The following is a 19,418-nucleotide window of genomic DNA, read 5'->3' as shown; positions in this document are numbered from 1 at the left end:
TGGTTTCTTTATCTGTGAAGTGAGGGGGCTGGATTAGATGAGTTTGAGCAGTCTGTAATTCTTCAACCAGTTCTCTAAATTGCATGACTTCTTCTGACGGGCTCAGATGAAGCTGCCAGTGAAACCTGAAGGAACCGAAAATAGAGATGAAAAGAAATTTGGCCTAGTAAGAGACACAAACTTTAGAATTTCCTCATAAATAATGGAAAGCTGACTTAGAAAAATATTTCTGCTGTACTTTGGGAGCAGTTATTGTAGACTATTATGAAATTGTGGGGCCTTTTATTGAAAGAGAATGATACCTGATCACAAATATCTGGGTTTTGATTGAATGACTTCTGGTCCAAGTTTTTTATTTATTTATTACTTTTAAAAAATATTTTATTTTTATTTATTTATTTGAGAGAGAGAGAAGGAGAGACAGTGAGAGAGTATAAGCGGGGAGGAGAGGGAGAAGCAGACTCCCCACTGAGCAAGGAGCCCGATGTAGGGTTCGATCCCAGGACCCCGGGATCATGACCTGAGCTGAAGGCAGACACTTAAGTGACTGAACCACCCAGGGGTCCTTGGTCCAAGTTTTAAGAAAATAACCATACAAGGTTGTTTCACTTAAAAGCCACCAACTTAGAGCTTCATTGCAGTAGGGATTATGTAATAGGTCTGTTAACATTTGCCCCTTCTGGCCAATTATGACTGTCTCTAAGTAACACAGGAATAGAGAACCTTTATTGTAATTATATTGCATTTGAATTGTATGTCCTTATGATGGCAGGCCATTCAGATGATTGCAGAGAGAGACCTTACTAATAGATGGACTTAAGACACTGAGCTGGCACCCAAACAAAATATGTGAGAAGTTTTCCCTTTGTGTTCCCCGAAGTGCCAGATAAGGTGGGCTAGAAGCACCAAAGAAGCACAGACTGTAGCTCAACTAACAAACCAAAACATCTGTGAAGATATTCACTACCTGTATTGTGGTATCTGGCTAACAAAATTATTTTGTAGTTTTGATTGAGCTGCAGTCTGGCAGCCCCCTTCTACTAAGCCCCTGGATAATAATTAATCTCTGAATGTCAGAAGATGATCTTATTTGTGAGGAGCCCTGAGCTCACTGTGACTTACAGCAATCGGGCACCAAAAGCATCAGAACGTAGCGCTTTGCATTGTGAATAGAAACCTGTGCCAAAAGAGTAGGATTTGTTTAACTTAATCATAGTTTGTAAAAATGTTTAAAAGTTAAAGGCAGAGTAGAAAGGTAAAGAGTTAATGCACAAAAATTAATACATATAAACGGACAACAACCAATCGAGAGACTGGAACAGAATGCAAAAGCAAGCCTAGGAATAACAAAAAGGCAAAGATAAAAAGACAAAATCCTGGGAATAAACACAATAAAAAATGTGTAAGACCGATATGAAGAAAACTTTAAAATGCTACTGCACGATGTGCAAGAAGACTTTGGACAAGTGAAAGACTTCTATTTTGGAAAGAGATCCAAGATACGTTATTAGGTGAAACGAACAAGGGACAGAACAGTATGTGAAGTATCTTACTTTTCATATAAAAAAAGAAAATAAGAATCTACATTTCTATTCACTTGTGTACAGAGAAACTCTGAAAAGATTCCTAAGACATTTCCTATGGAGGGTGTGGAAATGGAGCAGATAAGAGACATGAAAGGGAGACAGGATTTTTCATACCCATTAGAGAGCACCTTCTCAGTCAGTTTTACAGTTATATAGCATTGCATTCTGTGTCTGTACTACAATTTGTTTTAATCAGACTCCTGCTGGTATATAGATTGTTTCCAGTGATTTATTATTACAATCAATTCTACAATTAATCATATAAATGATGACCTTTTCAAAAAGCCAAATTTTAAACCATAAATAAAACTCCCAACCAAAAAAATTCCAGAAGTAAAAAGCAAACACTTTCAAACGAAAGCTCTGAGTTCTTAGATATCAATAGTGAAGTTCAAAACAGCAAGTCTTGGAAGGGATCGAGTGTAGGATGAATACTTAAGCATCTCTCCTTTCCCCCTCCCCCACCGATTCCCATACCAGCCATCCAAAGTACACCAGCTCTCTTGCTTATGAATGAAGAAGCATCCCCACGCCTTCAGTGCAGATGAAAAACAAGTCAAATTATTTCCTCCATGCAAGTTAGCACAGGGCTCAAAAGTTGTCCTAATTACTCAGCTGTCATCATTCTCACCCTGTCTCCGGCCACTGAGGCTACTTGGCTAGACTGGTGGGTGTGGCAAGGTATTTATTAAAATAGTAACTTTTATTGGTTCTCTCTTTAGTTTTCTCCCCTACATTTGGAGCAGAGAGCTCCGTTTTTGCTCCCTTGTCTCAGAGATGGTTTGTAGCTGACTAGAAAGCAGGAGCTTCCTGAGGAAAGGCACTCCGTTTATTTATAAAAACCTTAACTCACAGAAGAGATTGTACTAGATATCCTGAGTGAAGAAAGGAGAAAGGGGAGTGCTTTTGAAAGGGGCAAGAGAAGAAAAGGGCTAACTTTTCCATCCAGGGCAGAGATAGCAGTCTACAGGTTTTTAAAGTTGCAGGGGCCTACTCCTGGCTCTCTACCTGGGCCTTAGAGGGAATGGCTGCATGGCTTTTGAACCCTGGGTACCAGGGCCCCAGCCCTGGTTGTTTTCTTTGTCCCGTGAGTGGCTCAGGAGCAACTTCTCACTGGATTTCAGGAATCGTTGACACAGTGAGCATATCAGCAGCAACCAGGATGGACTGGAGAATAGTTTTCTCTGTGACTCGGTTAGAAATCCTTTAAGTTGAAAATATTGAGAAACTCAATATACGGTGGCTTAAACAAAGAGAGTGTTTCATTTTCCTCTTAAAACAAGAAGTTCTAGCAGGAAGTGACTCCTGGAATGGGCTCAGTGGCTCAGTGATGTTGGGGCCACCAAGTGTGTAGTTCTCCCAGTCTGTGCTTTATGATTGCAAGACGGCTGCTGCAATTCCAGATATCATGTCCCTATTAAGTCAGGAGAATGAGAGGAAGAGGGAGCATGAGGGTCTTCATCTATTTTGTCGGGGAAGAGCAAATCGTTTCCTAACCCCCAGCAGAAGGAAGTTCTCTTACCTCTCATTGGCCAGGACCATCATTTGGCCACTTGTCCACCCCTCACGTCAAGGAAGGTGGCAAAGCAAAAGGGACTTGGTAATTCCTGTTGGGTTAGCCAAAACCACAGTGACTGCCACACCCAATTTGGGGGGCACTGCATAAGCATCCTGAATCTATATGATCAGTGGGAGATGAAACCCCCCAAATGACAAAGAATCTATTTTCCACCACCCAGTGAGGTACCATGGGATTAAGGATGAATTTTAAAGAAACCAACTAGGATGAACTAAACACATTCTTTTTAATCAACAACAACGACAACAACAACAACAAAAATAAGAGGTAAAAGGTGACGTTTCTTGCATGTCAGAGTTTGTGGTTATAAATTCATTACCTTTTACACAGGCATCAATGATCTTAAAAAAGAAAAAGATCTTCACCTTTGATGAGTCATCCTGAAACAAAGTAAAAAAAAAAAAAGAAAGAAAGAAAGAAAAGAAAAGAAAGAAAGAAACAGCAGTAGTAAAAGTTTCCTAGCATGCAGTTAGCAAATCTGTTCACCATGGGCCTGAGAACTCAACTGTGGACATTTAAACACAGGCAATGAACATAAACCCAGTTTATGAGGCATGTTTGACTAAAGGTCAACATTATTTAAACATAGTCATAGAACCTCTAAGATTTGCCATGCAGGTGGCTGCATATGGGCTCTTTCCAAATCTCACTTAATTGGACAATGCCTGTATTTTAAATATCAGATGTGAGTCTCTCTCTGCTAAATGTAGTCAGTTCCACCAAACCCTAATCTTGCCTGGCAGGTGGCCCATATTTCTGAATTTCTGTTCTGTGCTTTATGTTCTTTCAGACTTGATTTCCACTTTGTTTTTAACTGCCATTAGACTAGTTAATTCTGTTGTCTCTTAGCCCTGGTTCTAGATCCCTCTCTTCTTTCTTCTCTGCTCTGCTTGTGTTTTCTCTTCTACTGTTCTTCCAAAGAATGTGTTTGTCTCCTCATCAGCTGGCTGTCTTCTCTCCCCAGAGGGGGCATAATGTGAGTAGTCTAAGGAATGGCAGCAGAACATGGGATCAGGCAAACAAGCTACTGCTTGTTACAGAGATAGATCATTAACTTCAGATCATTAAGTGCAATTTGTCAGCTTATCTCTTTCAAACTTAGTATAAGGAAGTCATTTCCCAGGGGTAACCACTTGCCAGCTAGAACTTTTATGCATCTGACCAGTATAGATGAAATTGATGGGGGGCCCTTTGAAATCCTTCCGGTATTATCTCTATAATGTGACATTTCATATCATGGGATTATTGTTAATATTAACAAGAAGTACCTATAAGGTGTTTGGAGTTTCTAAGATGAAATATGTCACATAACTGGGACAAATCCTTTTGGGAAGATAGAATGTGAATATAGGGAATATTGCCTATATCATGGAGCCAAAATCTCTAAGGCCTGTGGATTTATTCTCACTGATATGCAGCTAAGGATAGTGGTCAACACTTTTTGAACATGGCTTCTCCCAGTTGAAAAGAAAGGGTAATTTGTCTTCATCTGTATGTGTGCACGCATGTCCCGTATAGAGCAGATTTGCCACAAAGCCAATGAACACTCCAGAGCCCCTTTCTTGCTTGAGCCCCTTCCAAAGTTCCTGCTGCCCATTTTGTAATTTCACATTATTTTTCGTAAAGAAGACCCCCTAAATTGCATAAGCTCCAGGCTTCGCAAAATCTGCATCCGTACCTTATCCGATATATGACACAACTTTCCATTTCCAATTTTTAGTTATACCCTGTATTTTATTGGAAATGAGCAGTAAATTAGTGGCATCATTTAAAACAAAAAACTCATTTTATTTGCTTCTGGTTTTATGATTAGTTTTGTAGTTAAATTTAACCATTTGGAGGCATTTTCATATAACCTCCATTGAGGGCAATTCAGCAATAGCTTTAAAAATTATAAATATCCTTGCAGAGTTGTAAGTTGCCATATCTACAAAACTATTCAGTAGCCAACGATTGAAAACACCCTAAAAGTCATCAATAAAAGACTAGTTAAATAAATTATGGTACATCCGTATAAACACTGTAGAGCTATAAAAAAAAAAAAAGTGAGAAAGATCTCTATGTGTTGGTATGGAAAAGTTTCCAAGATATATTGTTAATAAAGTATAAAATGATGAATATAGTATGCTAGATAGTGCAGTAAAAGGGTGGGGGATAAGAATTTATATTTACAACGGCTTGTGTTTGCATAAAGTAATTTTGAAAGGACATATAAAAAACTAATAAAAGAAATTACCTATGGTAGTGTGAGTATGGGAATTAGATGGGTGAGAAGACAGGAATGGAAGTGAGATATTTCACAGTTTTATGCATTGTGTACACAAAACCATTGGAATGTATTACTCACAAAGTAAAATCAGAAAGAAACAAGAAACTGCCTGCATGCTCTTCTCCTGTCTCAGTGTGTCTATATCCTGTTAGCCCTCCAAGCATAAGTGTCATTGTAATGACTTCACGAAGCTTCTCCTGGAGGAAGAAACTTACCATTGCACCAGCACTGGAACCAATTTCTGTTAGGACAAATCAATCCCCATCCTGTGTGATCCTTATTTAGAAATGTCATTTTTGAGGCTGTTCTCTATTTACCTCCTGCCATTCTTGCCCTCACTTCTCCATGACCTTCACGCTGTACTTCTCTCAGTTTCTTGAACAGTACATCCCCTCCCACAGAGATGCTTTCCCTGACCCCCTTGACTTCGTTGGGTTACCTTGTTTTTCTTTTCCATCCCTGCATATTGCTTTTCCAAAATACTTACCTCACTTGTTATTCTTTACAATATGGGTCTTCCCTACTCAAGATTCTAGACCAAAGGCTCCATGCTGGTCTGAGTTGTATTTGTACTGTTTACTTCTGTGTTCCTAGTGCTTAATACAGTTCCTAGCAAGAGTTAGCAAATAATTATTGACTGATAATGAAAGTGTTTCCTCCTTACCGGAGAGTGATTTCCTTACGGGTAAGATATGTCTCCCTCTGTAGCACACGTAACAAATGACAATAGTGTTAACATAAGAGACAGGGGTTCAAATAAGAGCTGCCATTACCAGCTCTGGGATCTTACCTTTTAGCCTCCCTGGGCTTCAGAGATCTCATTTACATTAAGAATTTCATTCATTCTGTCATTCAGCAAATATTTACTGAGAGCCAGCCATCTGCCAGGCACTATTCTAGTACCTGTGGAAACAGAGAAGTGCTCACTTTCTGCAACACAGATTCTAACTGGGATGGGGTGAGGTTGGGTAGAGAGAAGCACAATAAATACTTCATCCAAGTAAACAAAAATGTCAAGTGATGAGAGAGGCTACAATAGGCAATGGAGGTAGCTAATTCCGAGCAGCCAGGGAAGGCCTCTCGGAAGAGATAATGTTTGAAGTGAGTTTTGCAGTAGATTAAATGAGACAGTGTCGGGCGCCTGGGTGGCTCAGTTGGTTAAGCGACTGCCTTCAGCTCAGGTCATGATCCTGGAGTCCCTGGATCGAGTCCCGCATCGGGCTCCCTGCTCGGCAGGGAGTCTGCTTCTCCCTCTGACTCTCCTCCCTCTCGTGCTCTCTGTCTCTCATTCTCTCTCTCAAATAAATAAATAAAATCTTTAAAAAAAAAAATGAGACAGTGTCTGCCAACGCTTTAAAATCGTACCTGGCGTATGATGAACTCGGATAAATGATAACGATCAGTATAACTGAACGTTTGTCAAAAGAATGAACTAAAAGTATATGAAAGTATGGTTTAATATATAAAATGCTGTAATCACAAGATGTATTCATATAGGGTGTTATTTGAGGAAGCGAGCTCTTTTCTGACTGAGAGAATTTCCTTTTCTTTACTGAAATAGTTAATGCTCCTCCAAAGCAGTACAATTACTACCCTGGGAGTGAAGTCATTACTCATTGTGTCTAACTATGTACTCAGAAATCACAGAAATATATGTAACATTGGTGTTCATAAATGGATACAGTGTTCTTTAAGGTCCAGAGAACCTATGAGTTTTTATGTGTTTGTTAAATCTGAGCCGAAGGAAAACATGGTTGGGGTACAGATCTCAAAGAGGGAGACCACAGATGTGTCAACACAGACCCACTCCTAAACTATAAAAAGTCCCTGACAATTCACATCTTCCTGATGAGGTAGCAAAATCACTGGAATGTGTTGGCTGGTATGTATTATGGGGTAGGGTTAAGAACCTCCCTTATGCCAGGCATTTTTCATTTAATCTCCAAAAAATATATAAGGAAGGTAGCTGTCTTAGGTTGGGTTCCCAGAGCTGAACCTTAGATGAAGATATGACTTCCAGGTGAATCTCTACTTAGGCTTGGGAACCCCTGGAATTTGGGGGTGTATCCCCAAATTTGTCCCCATTTGAGGCAGGGGGTGGGTGTGTATACACACACAAGTAATAAACAGGACCCCAAGAATCTAGGCAGAACACTGACCGTGTCCTCTATGGTACCCATATCCCTGATTTACATAAGAGGAAATCTGGGTGTTCATGCACTCAGAGAGGTTAAATACTTTGCTCAAGGTCACCTATTTATTAAGTGGAAGAACTCAGATACAAACCCAGACAAGCCTGACTCCACAGTTCACGTTCATTCTCTTCTACCAAATATGCCTCCCTTTCCTGACCAGCAGCCATATATACTGAAACATATTCTGCATTTATATAAATAAATATTCTTACCTAGCTTTCTGAGGCAGAAGACTATCAGGAATTGCCCCAAACACTGTTTTGGGGATTCTTTAGAAAAGCAACTGTCCAACAGAAATAGAGTGCGAGCCACGTATGTAATTTAAAATTTGCCAGTGACCACAATAAAAGAATAAAAGAAACAAGTGAAATTAAATTTAATAGTGCACTTACCAAAATATGATCTTGAAATGTAGTCAAGATAGATATTTAAAAAGATCTTTACATTCTTTTTTCACATAAAGTCTTTTTGTGTATTTTACACTATTGCACAACTCAATATGGTTGTAAAATATTTATCAGAAATACTTGTGAATTTAGATTTCATAAATTTTATAGTTGAAAAAGGGTTAGATTTACATAGCCAAGTTGGTCCAAACATGCTTAGAAGTTTTCATAATAAAATTGAGTATCATTTTTTAATTTAAATCCATTAAAATTAAATATTAAAAGTATTCAGTCCCTCAGTCACACCAACCACATTTCAAATGCTCGATAGTTTTGCGTGGCTACTAGGTACTATATAGAACAGTACAGAAAATTATCCTATGAGAAAGTACAAGGATGTGATTCTGTACACCATCAGGGACTGAACCAGTCAGTCTTTCAACAAATAAATATTGAGTATCTATCATGTGTTGCACATAGTAAATATGATGATGAAACAAAACACCCTTGGCTAGAAACAGTTAACTTATAAGGGCTTTGCAATTGAAGTGGCTCAGAAGGAATGAGAATTAGCCATGTTAATAGTTTTGGACCAGAGCCACTCAGGAAGGAGATAGAATTGGCTTGTGCTTGATCTCGGCTACGTGCGATATTTTATTGCCTACGTGTAATACTTTATTTTCATCTCTGGAGACCTGGTTACCTGGTTTCAGTGCATCTTGTAATCTGGTGGGAAGCTCTGCCTCAAACCAAGAGCACTGGTAAGTAGCCATTTTGACCCCCTAACCCCATCAGTACATGCCTGGTGGTGCTAGAAGCACAGTCAGGTGCTAGGACATGGCAATACTAGAAAGAAGCTGGCATACTTTTAAATATATGTGCGAGTTTATGCTCAAAAGAAACGAGCACATTTTCAAAAGGCATGTGCAAAGATGTTCATGGCAACACTATTCTTAATTGCCCAAAACTGGGAATTATTCAAACACACATCAACAGTAGAATGATTTTCTTAAAGATTTTATTTTATTATTTATTTGAGAGAGAGAATGAGTAAGGGGGCGAGGAGGGGAAGGGGCAGAGGAAAAGGGAGAAGCAGACTCCCCACTGAGCAGGGAGCCGGATGCTGGGCTCCATCCTAGGACCCCAGGATCATGACCTGCGCTGAAGGCAGACGCTCAACTGACTAAGCCACCCAGGCGCCCCAGTGGTAGAATGATTTAATAAATAGTGGAGTTTTCTGGAATATACATGCAGTAAAATACCATATAGCAAGGAGAATGAAAAACCTACAACTATATTCAACATTATGAACGAATCTTCCAAACAAACTGTGTAAAAGGAGCCAAAGAAGCCAGATACAAAAAAGAACAAACTGTAGGATTCCCTTTATACCAAATTCAAAAATAGGCAAAACTAATTTATAATTTTAGCAGTCATGATAGTGACTAAGTTTGAATGGGAATGGGTATAGGGGATTGTGATTAAAAAGTAGCATGAAGGGGAATCCTGCAATGCTGGCAAAATTCTATTTCTTAATTGTAAGTTGTTATACAGGTATGTTTAATGAATATACTTATAACTGGTACAATTTCTGTATGTCTGTTATGCTTTTAAATATATATATATATTTGTTAATTAAAATATATTTTTTCTTATTTTTCTTCTGAAGACCAACAGAGTTCTGATGTCCATTCCGGAACTCTAGAGACAAGCTGGGCATGTGTAAAAAAGTTAAAATTATTCTACTGGGCGGTTCTACTTTCTTAAAATCACAAAGAACTTTCTAGGAAGCAAAGGAAAAGCTTAGACTTGGAGTCAATGAGGTTAGCAGGTGACAAAAAAGAGAACTTAGTTCTCTTTGAGGTTTCCCTGCCTGGCATGTCCTTCCCTCACCTCTGCCTAATGAAATCCTAAACTCCTTCAAGTTCCATTTAGTAACATTTCCTCCAGGAAGGCTTCCCAGATTGCCTAAACAAAAGTTATCTCTCCTTCCAAATTTGTAGGGCACTTGTCAGTACTATTCATCACATACTACTATGCTTTACAGCAATTCCTAGAGACAGTGCGGTGTAGCACTTAGAAGCTTGGGCAGGGAGTCATCAGGGCTAAAGACGTGCCTCTACCACTTCTGTATGGCCCGAAGAAATTGTTTAGTCACTGTGCGTTTATTTTCTCAGTTGTGAAATGGAGATGATAACAATAGGACCTCCCCAATAAGTTGTTGTGAAGATAAAATAAAACAATGGATGTACGTCGGCTGGAAATCAGTGAGATCTCAGGAAATATTAACTGTTATTGCTATGGTTATTATTATTATCATTATCATCTACTCTAGCAGATAATAGGTTCCCAAAGAATATGGAACATGACTTAGATGCTCCATTACACACATCCCATGTTGGCTTGCTTTATAATAGTCATGTTTTTTCCTATCTTTCCGACTAGCCTAAACTCCTCAAGAACAGGGAAAACAACCTCACGTTGACCCTTCACATTGTATAATGGTGGGATTCAGGCTATGTAGATGCTTAGTAATGGGTCATATCTATTTGCCCGTCCTCATTTGGCCACACTCCAAACAATCAAAAGAGAACTTCCATAAACTCACACCACAAAGTTTCCTACCTCTAAGGTGACCGACCAAGCATTCCTGTTGGCCCTTGGCTATGTGCGTTTGGGCCCTGAAAGTCTCATGATCCCCAAAAGCCTTCAGTCCGAGACACACCAGGATGGTTGATCCCCCTACCTGCATCTGTGCCCATCCACTCGGCTAGCCTGCTGTTTTTATGGATGACCAATGCTTCTTACTCCTGTCCAAAGCCAAGCCCTCATTCCGGTTGGCATTTCTTCTGCCTACTCAAGGACTGGGGGCTCTTGAAACCCCTTCTCTCCTTCCTGAGTCATCCTCTCTGAACCATTCCCATCAGCATGCAAACATGTTGTCATTTCTCCTACTTAAAAAAAGCCCTAAAACATTAAAACAAAAAACACAATAGCAATAACAACAAAAAGTCTGGAACCTACATCTCCCTCAAGCCAGCCGCCCCCCATTTCTTGGCTCCTCTTCATAACAAAACTCCTTAAATGAATTGTTTATTCACAGTCTCCAGTTTCAATGGCCCCTTTTTCCTTTCTTGTTGAACCACTTTAATCAGGCTTTTGTCCCCAAGTCCCCATAGATGTAGGTCTATAGATGTCTCAGTTTGCCAATGGTCTAGAACTTTCCCAGACTGTTGCATTATGAGAAATAAAATTCTATTGTTTTGAACCATTGTATTTTCTCGTTTTCTTTAATCACAGAAGTTTATCCTAGTTTAAGTAATAGAGCAAAGAACTTCCACATTTACATATTCAGTGCATACCCCTCCTCTGCACTTCGTACTTATGTATCCAACGGTCTACTCTGCAACCAGTTAAATACATAGTAAGCATCTCATACTTAACATGCCAAAGCTAAACAGTTAATTTCCATCCCTAAGCTATCTCCCCTTTCAGAAAATCGTTCTCCATTCTTCTTGCTCAGGTCCCAAGCCATGAAGTCATCCCCGACACCATTCCTTCTCTCATCCGGTCCACCAAGAAAGGCCACCAGCATCTCGTGCCAGATACGGCAAAAGCTTCCCCACGGCTTCCACGCTGGCCTGCCCAGTCTGTTCTCAACACAGGAGCCAGAATAGTCCTCTAACATCAGAGGTCAGTGTAAGTCACTCTTCTGCTCAAATCTTCCTCCCATGGCTTCCTGTCTCATTCAGAATAAAATCCAGAGCACTTACCTTGACCTACAAAGCCAAATGATCCTGTCCCATTACCTGTCTGACCTCATCTCCTACTTTCTCTGCCTTCCTTATTCTGCCCGGGCCTCATGGGCCTCCTCGCTTGCCTCAAACACACATAGCCACTTAAGCCTCTGGCTGTGAACATGCAGATCCTCCTGCCCAGACAGCTCTGCCCTAGATCACGACATGATTGCTTCCACATTTCTTCAGTCTCTCCTCGAATTTTAAATTCTTTCCCTTGGCTTTTAAATCACTCATTTATTGATATAAGAAATAGTTTCCATGCAATAGACACTGTGGGAACTTGAAGATGAATATGACATGGACTCCGCCCTCCAAAAACTCCTAAATTGGACTGGAGACTGGGCTTTTCAGAAGGTTTCCCAGGGGAGATGACCCCTAGGATGAATCTGGAAGAAAAAATAGGAGTTAGTTAGTGGGGGAAGAGAGAGAGAGTGTAGTGACCGTGTGTGGGTATGAGAGCATATACCATATTCAGAGGCTACAAGATCAGCCTTTCCCGCCCCAGAGTCTGGTCATGTGCTGTAAGACGAGCACTATAGATAGCTCAGTTAACTGCAGGAGGATGGGAAGGAGAGGAAAGATCCACTGCTGGCCCCGAGGGTGGTGCAGGAAAGGAAGCCAAGAGCAGTGACGAGACATAGAGATTGCAGGGTCCTGCCAGGGACAAGTGAGGACAGCAGACAAGCAGTTAGAATGAGCAGCCCATTAGAAAGAGGGAGACATGGCCGAACATCATGGGCAGAATTCAGGAATGGGGATTCCTGCAGCAAGTAATGTTTGGAGATTATAATAGCAATGGGAGTCTGCACACTGATGGCCCCAAATGAACCAGGTTCCCTGGTACTCGTACCTTCTTCAGTCTCCCTCCTTAAATATCGGCTGGACCTGTGACTTGCTTTAACCAAATTGTTCTCAACCAGGGGAGACTTTGCCCTCCCAGGGTACTCCTGACAACGTTTGGAGGCAATTTTGTCAAAAGTTAGGGGAAGGGGAGTGCAACTGGCATCTAGTGGGTAGAGGCCAGAAAGGTGTCAGACATGGAACAATGGACAGTACAGTCCCCCACGTCAAAGAATTACCCAGCCCTAAATGTCAAAAGTGCCAAGATTGAAAATCCAATAGAATGCAACCTAAGCCTTGAGACCTTATGCCTCAAGAATCTAGAAGCTTCCGCTTTTGCACCCGTGGAAGCAGATCAGCCAAACTTCTTACACGGGCAGCTCTCCAGGGAGAGACCACATAAAAAGTAGCAGTACTACGGCTGCACGGAAGAGAATGGAGAACCCAGCTCACAGCAAGAACCGAGGTCCCAGATACATGATCCCAGGCAAACTCTTTCTGCCAGCTCCCAACCATTTGAGCTATCTTTGCCGACGTGTCAGATAAGTGAGCCGAGGTGCTATCAGGGATATTCCAGCACCAGCAGATACTACAGGGAGCAGAGACGAGTTGTCCCTTCTGAGCCCTGTCCAAATTACAGAATCAGAAGCAAATACATAAAATGTCCATCTAAGTCTCTAAGTTCGGGGATAGTTTGTACACTGCAATAGATAGAGGAAACCACAGCCAACATAATAGACACTGTTCTAAATCCATTCTAACTACAACCCTATGAAATGGAATGTGTTCTTGTCAATGTCACTTTAGCTATGAGGAAGCCTACGCACATAAGCACAAAGGAGTTCAGTACCCACCAAGGTTAACACACTGAGGAAGGAAGAGAATTGGGTTTTGAACTCAGGCAGCCTGACTCCAGAGGCTAGGTCTTAACCATCATGACATACAGCCTCTCTCTGGGCATTCATTCATTCATTCATTCAATGTATATTTATGATCTACCATGGGCCAGGAACTCTTCTATGCGCGTGGGACACAACAGAGCCCAAAACAGACAAAAATCCTGGTCTCATGGAACTTACTTCCAGTGAAGTCTGAGAAACCATAGAAGTGTACTATCAGGTCACAAGACACTGATTGTCTATTTTGGCTGCCAGGCATCTATTCCAGCACCCCCATTTCCACAGGGGGGATTACCCTTCCTTTTGATACAATCTATTAAGACTGTTACTGAAGGTGGGCAGCCCACCCCTCACCCAGCTGGGCCAAATGTTCCTCTCCCGGGATGTGAGTCCTCAGAAAAGTAGCAGAAAGATTGAAAATAGGTGGAATTCATTCACTCCAGGAGTGGCTCCCAGAAAAAAACTATCAAGGAGCTCCTGCTACTCAGACCCCAAAATCTGCCCTGCCTCCTACCCACTTTTGAGCCTTGTTCTCTAGTCTTCTTGTTATCCTGTGAGTCATCTGATATCTTCCTAATAAATGCCTACACTGAGTTGGGCAGAGACTGGTTCTACTGCTTGTGGTTAAAAGGCTCCAACTGCAAGTCTGGAGTTCAGGACAAGGTCTCTGGGCCCAGGGAGAGGGACTGGCAGGAAACAAGCAAATAGTAATGATATCCCCCAATAATCTCCATTATTCATCTCTGGTTTCTTGATATGGGCAATTGATGTTTCCTCGGCCTTATCTAAAATGTTCGGCAAAAAGAGTTTCAAGGGTCCTTCTTCAAATCAGATTGCTGTGTTAAGACGTTTCTGCATAGGGTGCCTGGGTGGCTCAGTTGGTTAAGCGACTGCCTTCAGCTCAGGTCATGATCCTGGAGTCCCGGGATCGAGTCCCGCATCGGGCTCCCTGCTTGGCAGAGAGTCTGCTTCTCCCTCTGACCCTCCTCCCTCTCATGCTCTCTGTCTCTCATTCTCTCTCTCTCAAATAAATAAATAAAATCTTAAAAAAAAAAAAAGACATTTCTGCATAGAAATTCTGAAGCCACAATTGAAAATAATCTTTAAAGCAGAGACTGAGATACAGGACACCAGTGAATAGAAATGGAATAAAGATCCCAGACTGTATAGAAGCCCAAGAGTTGGGATGGAACCTGAGCTCAGAAGCACATGCCAAAGCAAAGAGGGATTCTATGCCCTATCCCAGACTCCCTGATTTAAATCTGGGGTGGGGACCACGAATGTTCATTTTTGGATGAATGATGCTGACAGTGATTCGGAGGCTCACTAAAGTTTGATAACCTTCTGTTCATTGCTAAGCTAGAGCCCCTTTGAATAGTGCTTATCAAACTTTAACATGCAGACGAGTGATCTTGCTAAGAGGCAGCTACTGATTCAGGAGGTTTGGGGTGGAGCCTGAGACTGCATTTCTAACAGGTGGGCAGATGATGCACTTGTTGCTCAGATCATATTTTGAGTAGCAAAGCCCTGGAACACTCTGGCCTCCACACTAGATGGGTCACAGAGTCTGGGTGGGGCTAAGCCTGAGGCTGGGAGGAGAAGGCACAGACCCAGGAGGGAAGCTGAGACATAGAAAGAGCCTGACAGCTCATTCCTTGGCAAACTGACGGAATGAAATCACAGAGCCTGCAAAACTGACAATCAGATTCTTTTTTTTTTTTTTTTAAGATTTTATTTATTTATTTGAGAGAGAGAGAATGAGAGACAGAGAGCATGAGAGGGAGGAGGGTCAGAGGGAGAAGCAGACTCCCCGCCGAGCAGGGAGCCCGATGTGCGACTTGATCCAGGGACTCCAGGATCATGACCTGAGCCGAAGGCAGTCGCTTAACCAACTGAGCCACCCAGGCGCCCTGACAATCAGATTCTTAACCGCCACAGTGCTACCACCCTTCGGGCTGAACCTGAGCAGCCCCTAAAGGAGCTATGAGACTTAATCCATTAATTAAATCCTCAAATAGCTACTTTTCCTGACCCTTTCCCTCTGAGTCCTGGCTCAGTGTTACAAGATGAAACAAAAACAAAGACGTGATTCCAAAGTTCAATCTGATGTAATTGGGTGCTTTGTTCTTAATTAGAGTGCAAAGTATTTATTTATTTATTTTTTGTAGGCCATTGAGTCTGTGTAGATAGTAGTTTCGTGTTTACTGTTCTAATAAAAACTGCTTCTCATTATGAGAATAAAAGTGTTGAAAAAGCTGACATAGACAGCTTTCAAATGATGGATGAGACAGAACCAAATTATTCTGAAGAGCTTGTGAATATTTATTTACAAGACATGGCCTTTCTCTCCCTATTCATTCACATGTTAACTAGCAATCATGGTCCAGGTATCATGCTAAGCACTGGCGTTTGTTATAGAGGTTATGTGGTACCAAGGGTCTGGCCAAGAAACTCAGAAATTCAGCCTCTGTATATTGTTTAATGAAGCTCACAGGATCCACTCCATTGTTGGATTTATTTATTAAATAGAAGACTAGGTGCAAATCCTTATCTATTCCCTGTCCTCTGGAGGAAACCCAAAAACTGAAGGTAGAGTTCCAAAGAGTAGGGAATAAATAACAGGTGGTCTGGGCTTCGTTCAAAATGTGAGTCACACTAAAAATGAGTGTGGGTTTTTTTTTTTAAGGGTCATTTCCACTCCAGATTTCAATGTATGCTACTCATATCGAGTGGGTTTTTAATAGCTACCCCCGTGGCTGTATAGGAAGGCAAAACACTATTGAACTGACATTTTTATAAGGTGGGCAGCATTTGCAGGGCTGAGCAGAAGAAGCTGGAAAAGGAACCTCTCTTAAAGCTTTTATCCCCTACATACAATGGTACATCAAACCAGAAGTTTTAAAACCTCTGGTTTGTATACTAGAATTATTTCTCAAATAGCAATTTCCAAGGCATCTGAATGATATTAAAATCACTTAAAAGTATGTGTTAAGCACCCACATGCAAATTCTTAGTGACAGAACTATGGCTGTTGAAGGAAACTCCTGGAAATGATTAGCGAGGGAACATGAGACAGTCAGGAAGGAGAAGTCCAAAGTGAGGGCAAGCAGAGGAAAGTAGGACAGTCAAGGAAAGGGCTGAAGCAAAGGGTGTGCTGACATAAGGTCTAGGGAAGAAGGTTGAAGTAGAATGAGAAGTACAGAAACCATCACCAAGACCTTGAAAGACTTGAGAAAAAAGTAAAGGCATCAAAAGGAATATCACCTTCTTGGAAAGGCCTTACCTTACCGATGTAGCTAAAATAAGTACCCTGCTCTCAACATATCATTCTCTATACATTACCTGGTCTTATTCACTGCTGTAACCCTAAACCTAGGGCAGTGCCTGACAATAGCTAAGTGCTCGACAAAGTGTGAGTTGAATAAATTAATAAATGAAACCAATAAAGGGATTTGATAAGTGGAAAAGGCAGAATGCTAGTGTAAGTGTTTAGGGAAGAGATGCAATGAATAAAGATGGGGGGGGAAGAGAGCAAATAAAAGTAAAACCTTTTATCACATCTTAAAATTCAAAATAAAAAGATATGTGAGTCTTGTACCCACCCCAAATTCGATCTAAACAGCCTAGAAACATTCAAAAATATTTGTGAGCTTTAGAAAAGAAACGTCAAATAATTTTCAAAGAGAAAAACTGGACCCTTGATTCTGGGTAAAAGGGCCTGAAGACTCCAGAAACTCTCCAGCCCCTCCCACCCTCAGCTGCAGAAAAAGGCCTCAAGCAAGTTGCATTGCCCTAAGGGGCTCATGGGACCCCCACGGAAAGTCACACTAGAGAGAACATCAACTGTCACTTGGGAGCAGTTCAAGAAAAGAGGAAAACAGAATTAGTAAGGGGAAAAGCTTTATAAATCTAGTAAGTAGTCAGAATAGAGAATTTGACTAACCACCCCTCCCACCATCCCTTGGTCTCCACAGACAATGTCTCATTGTTGGGATTATGTTTATTTGAGAAAAGACAAAGCCTCAGCTGTGAGTCTGTGGTTGTGCATGCCTAGTACTTATTTTACCAAATGTCTTGGTGCTGGCAGGAGTGATGCTGAAGGGGCTGGTTTAGGCAAAGGACAAAGGAGTGACTTATGACTCCACGAGCATGAGGATATATTCCAAGACACGTTCTCCATCAGAGACCTGCATTACTCGGTTCTTGCCTTGTGTGTCCTGATCGCTTATATTAATCATCCTCAGACCAATATATACAGAACAGAATGTTTCCTTCCTGAACACAGAATCCAAACACCGGTTGACCTGATGACGTTGGTTGCCCCTGAAGAGTGAAGTGGAAAAGTGAAGGACATTTACCTGTTATTTTATGAAATCTTAACAGAGTGGTGAAATTTGTTTTGTTCACTTGCTTTTTTTGTTTCCATTTGCTATTTTTGAAACTGTAATATTTATTAAATAAAAGAGTAATAGATTATGGTTATTTTTCACTTTTTTTCCATTTGACATTCCATATATATATATTTGTAGATATATATATTTATTTCCATGTATATATATATATATATATATATAAAATCAGGTTGTAGGAGACAATCATGTTTTTTTTTAAAAGTTGGCAGCCATTAGATTAAAAACGGTTTGAAAATATAACTACCAGCCAGGTATGTTTTAGAGTACTGTGTCAATTTTAGCACAGATGTGCCATGATAATAACTAATTCTTATCGCTTACTATGTCTCAAGCACTGTCCTGAGTTCTTTGTTCTGTGTTTATTTATTTAATTTCTACAACAACTGGGTGAGGAAAGTACTGTTTAATCACTATTTATGGATGAGGAACTGGCCCCGGTTGGGGAGGAGTGGAAGATGTGAGTTAACAAAGTCTTGTGGCTGTGTCATCTGTAACTCTTGCAGTCTGTAATAGAGATGTAATGTAAACTGTCCTGGGTTCTTTTCTTAACCTTTTTTTAAGATTTCTTTTTTATTTTTCAGAAACAGCGAGCACAAGCAGGGGGGAGCAGCAGGCAGAAGGAGAAGCAGGCTCCCTGCTGAGCAAGGAGCCCTATGTGGGACTCCATCCCAGGACCCTGGGATCATGACCTGAGCCGAAGGCAGACGCCTAACCGACTGAGCCACCCAGGCATCCCTCTTTTCTTAACTTTTTAATTGAAATTTAATGCATGTATAAATGCATGAAGTACACCAATGTTAAGTGTACAGCTTGATGAAATTTTACATGTATATCTTCCAGAAAAATCATCACCCGATCAAAATATAAAATATTTCCAGCATCCCAAAAAAGGGCTTCTTTTGATCCTTCCTAGTCAATACCTTCCCAAAAGGTAGACTTTATTCTGATTTTCATCATCATAGATTAGTTTTATCTGTTCTTGAACTTCCCATAAATGAAATCATGCAGTTTGTACTCATTTCTGGCTCCTTTCACTCAATATGGAAAGCCATCCGTGTGTTTGTGTGAAGTCCTAACTCATTCTTTTTTGTTGCCATATAGTAATATTCTATTCTATGATCATTCCACAATGACTTTTCCATTCCCCTGTTGATGAACTTTGGGGTTGTTTCCAGTTTGAGGTTATTATGAATAAAGCTTCTATGAATATTCTTTCTCATGTCTTTTAAAGAACAAATGCCCTGGGGTGTATCCTTAAGAGTGGATTGCTGCGTTATAAAGTGGATGTGTATTTAGCATCCGTAGAGATTGCCAGTTTTCTAAAATGATTGTGCCAATTTACACTCCCACGAGCAATGCGTGAGAGTTCCAGTCTCTCCACATCCTTGCCAACTCCGTGTTATTCCAGTAGGTGTGTGTGGTGTTATCTCATTGTGGTTTTATCTGCATTTC

The sequence above is a fragment of the Mirounga leonina genome, unplaced genomic scaffold (assembly GCF_011800145.1).
Source record: "Mirounga leonina isolate KUSES-001 unplaced genomic scaffold, KU_Mleo_1.0 Mir_129, whole genome shotgun sequence".
In the NCBI taxonomy this organism is placed as follows: Eukaryota; Metazoa; Chordata; class Mammalia; order Carnivora; family Phocidae; genus Mirounga; species Mirounga leonina.
The sequence above is the reverse complement of the archived record's forward strand: the minus strand, read 5'-3'. Positions refer to the sequence as shown.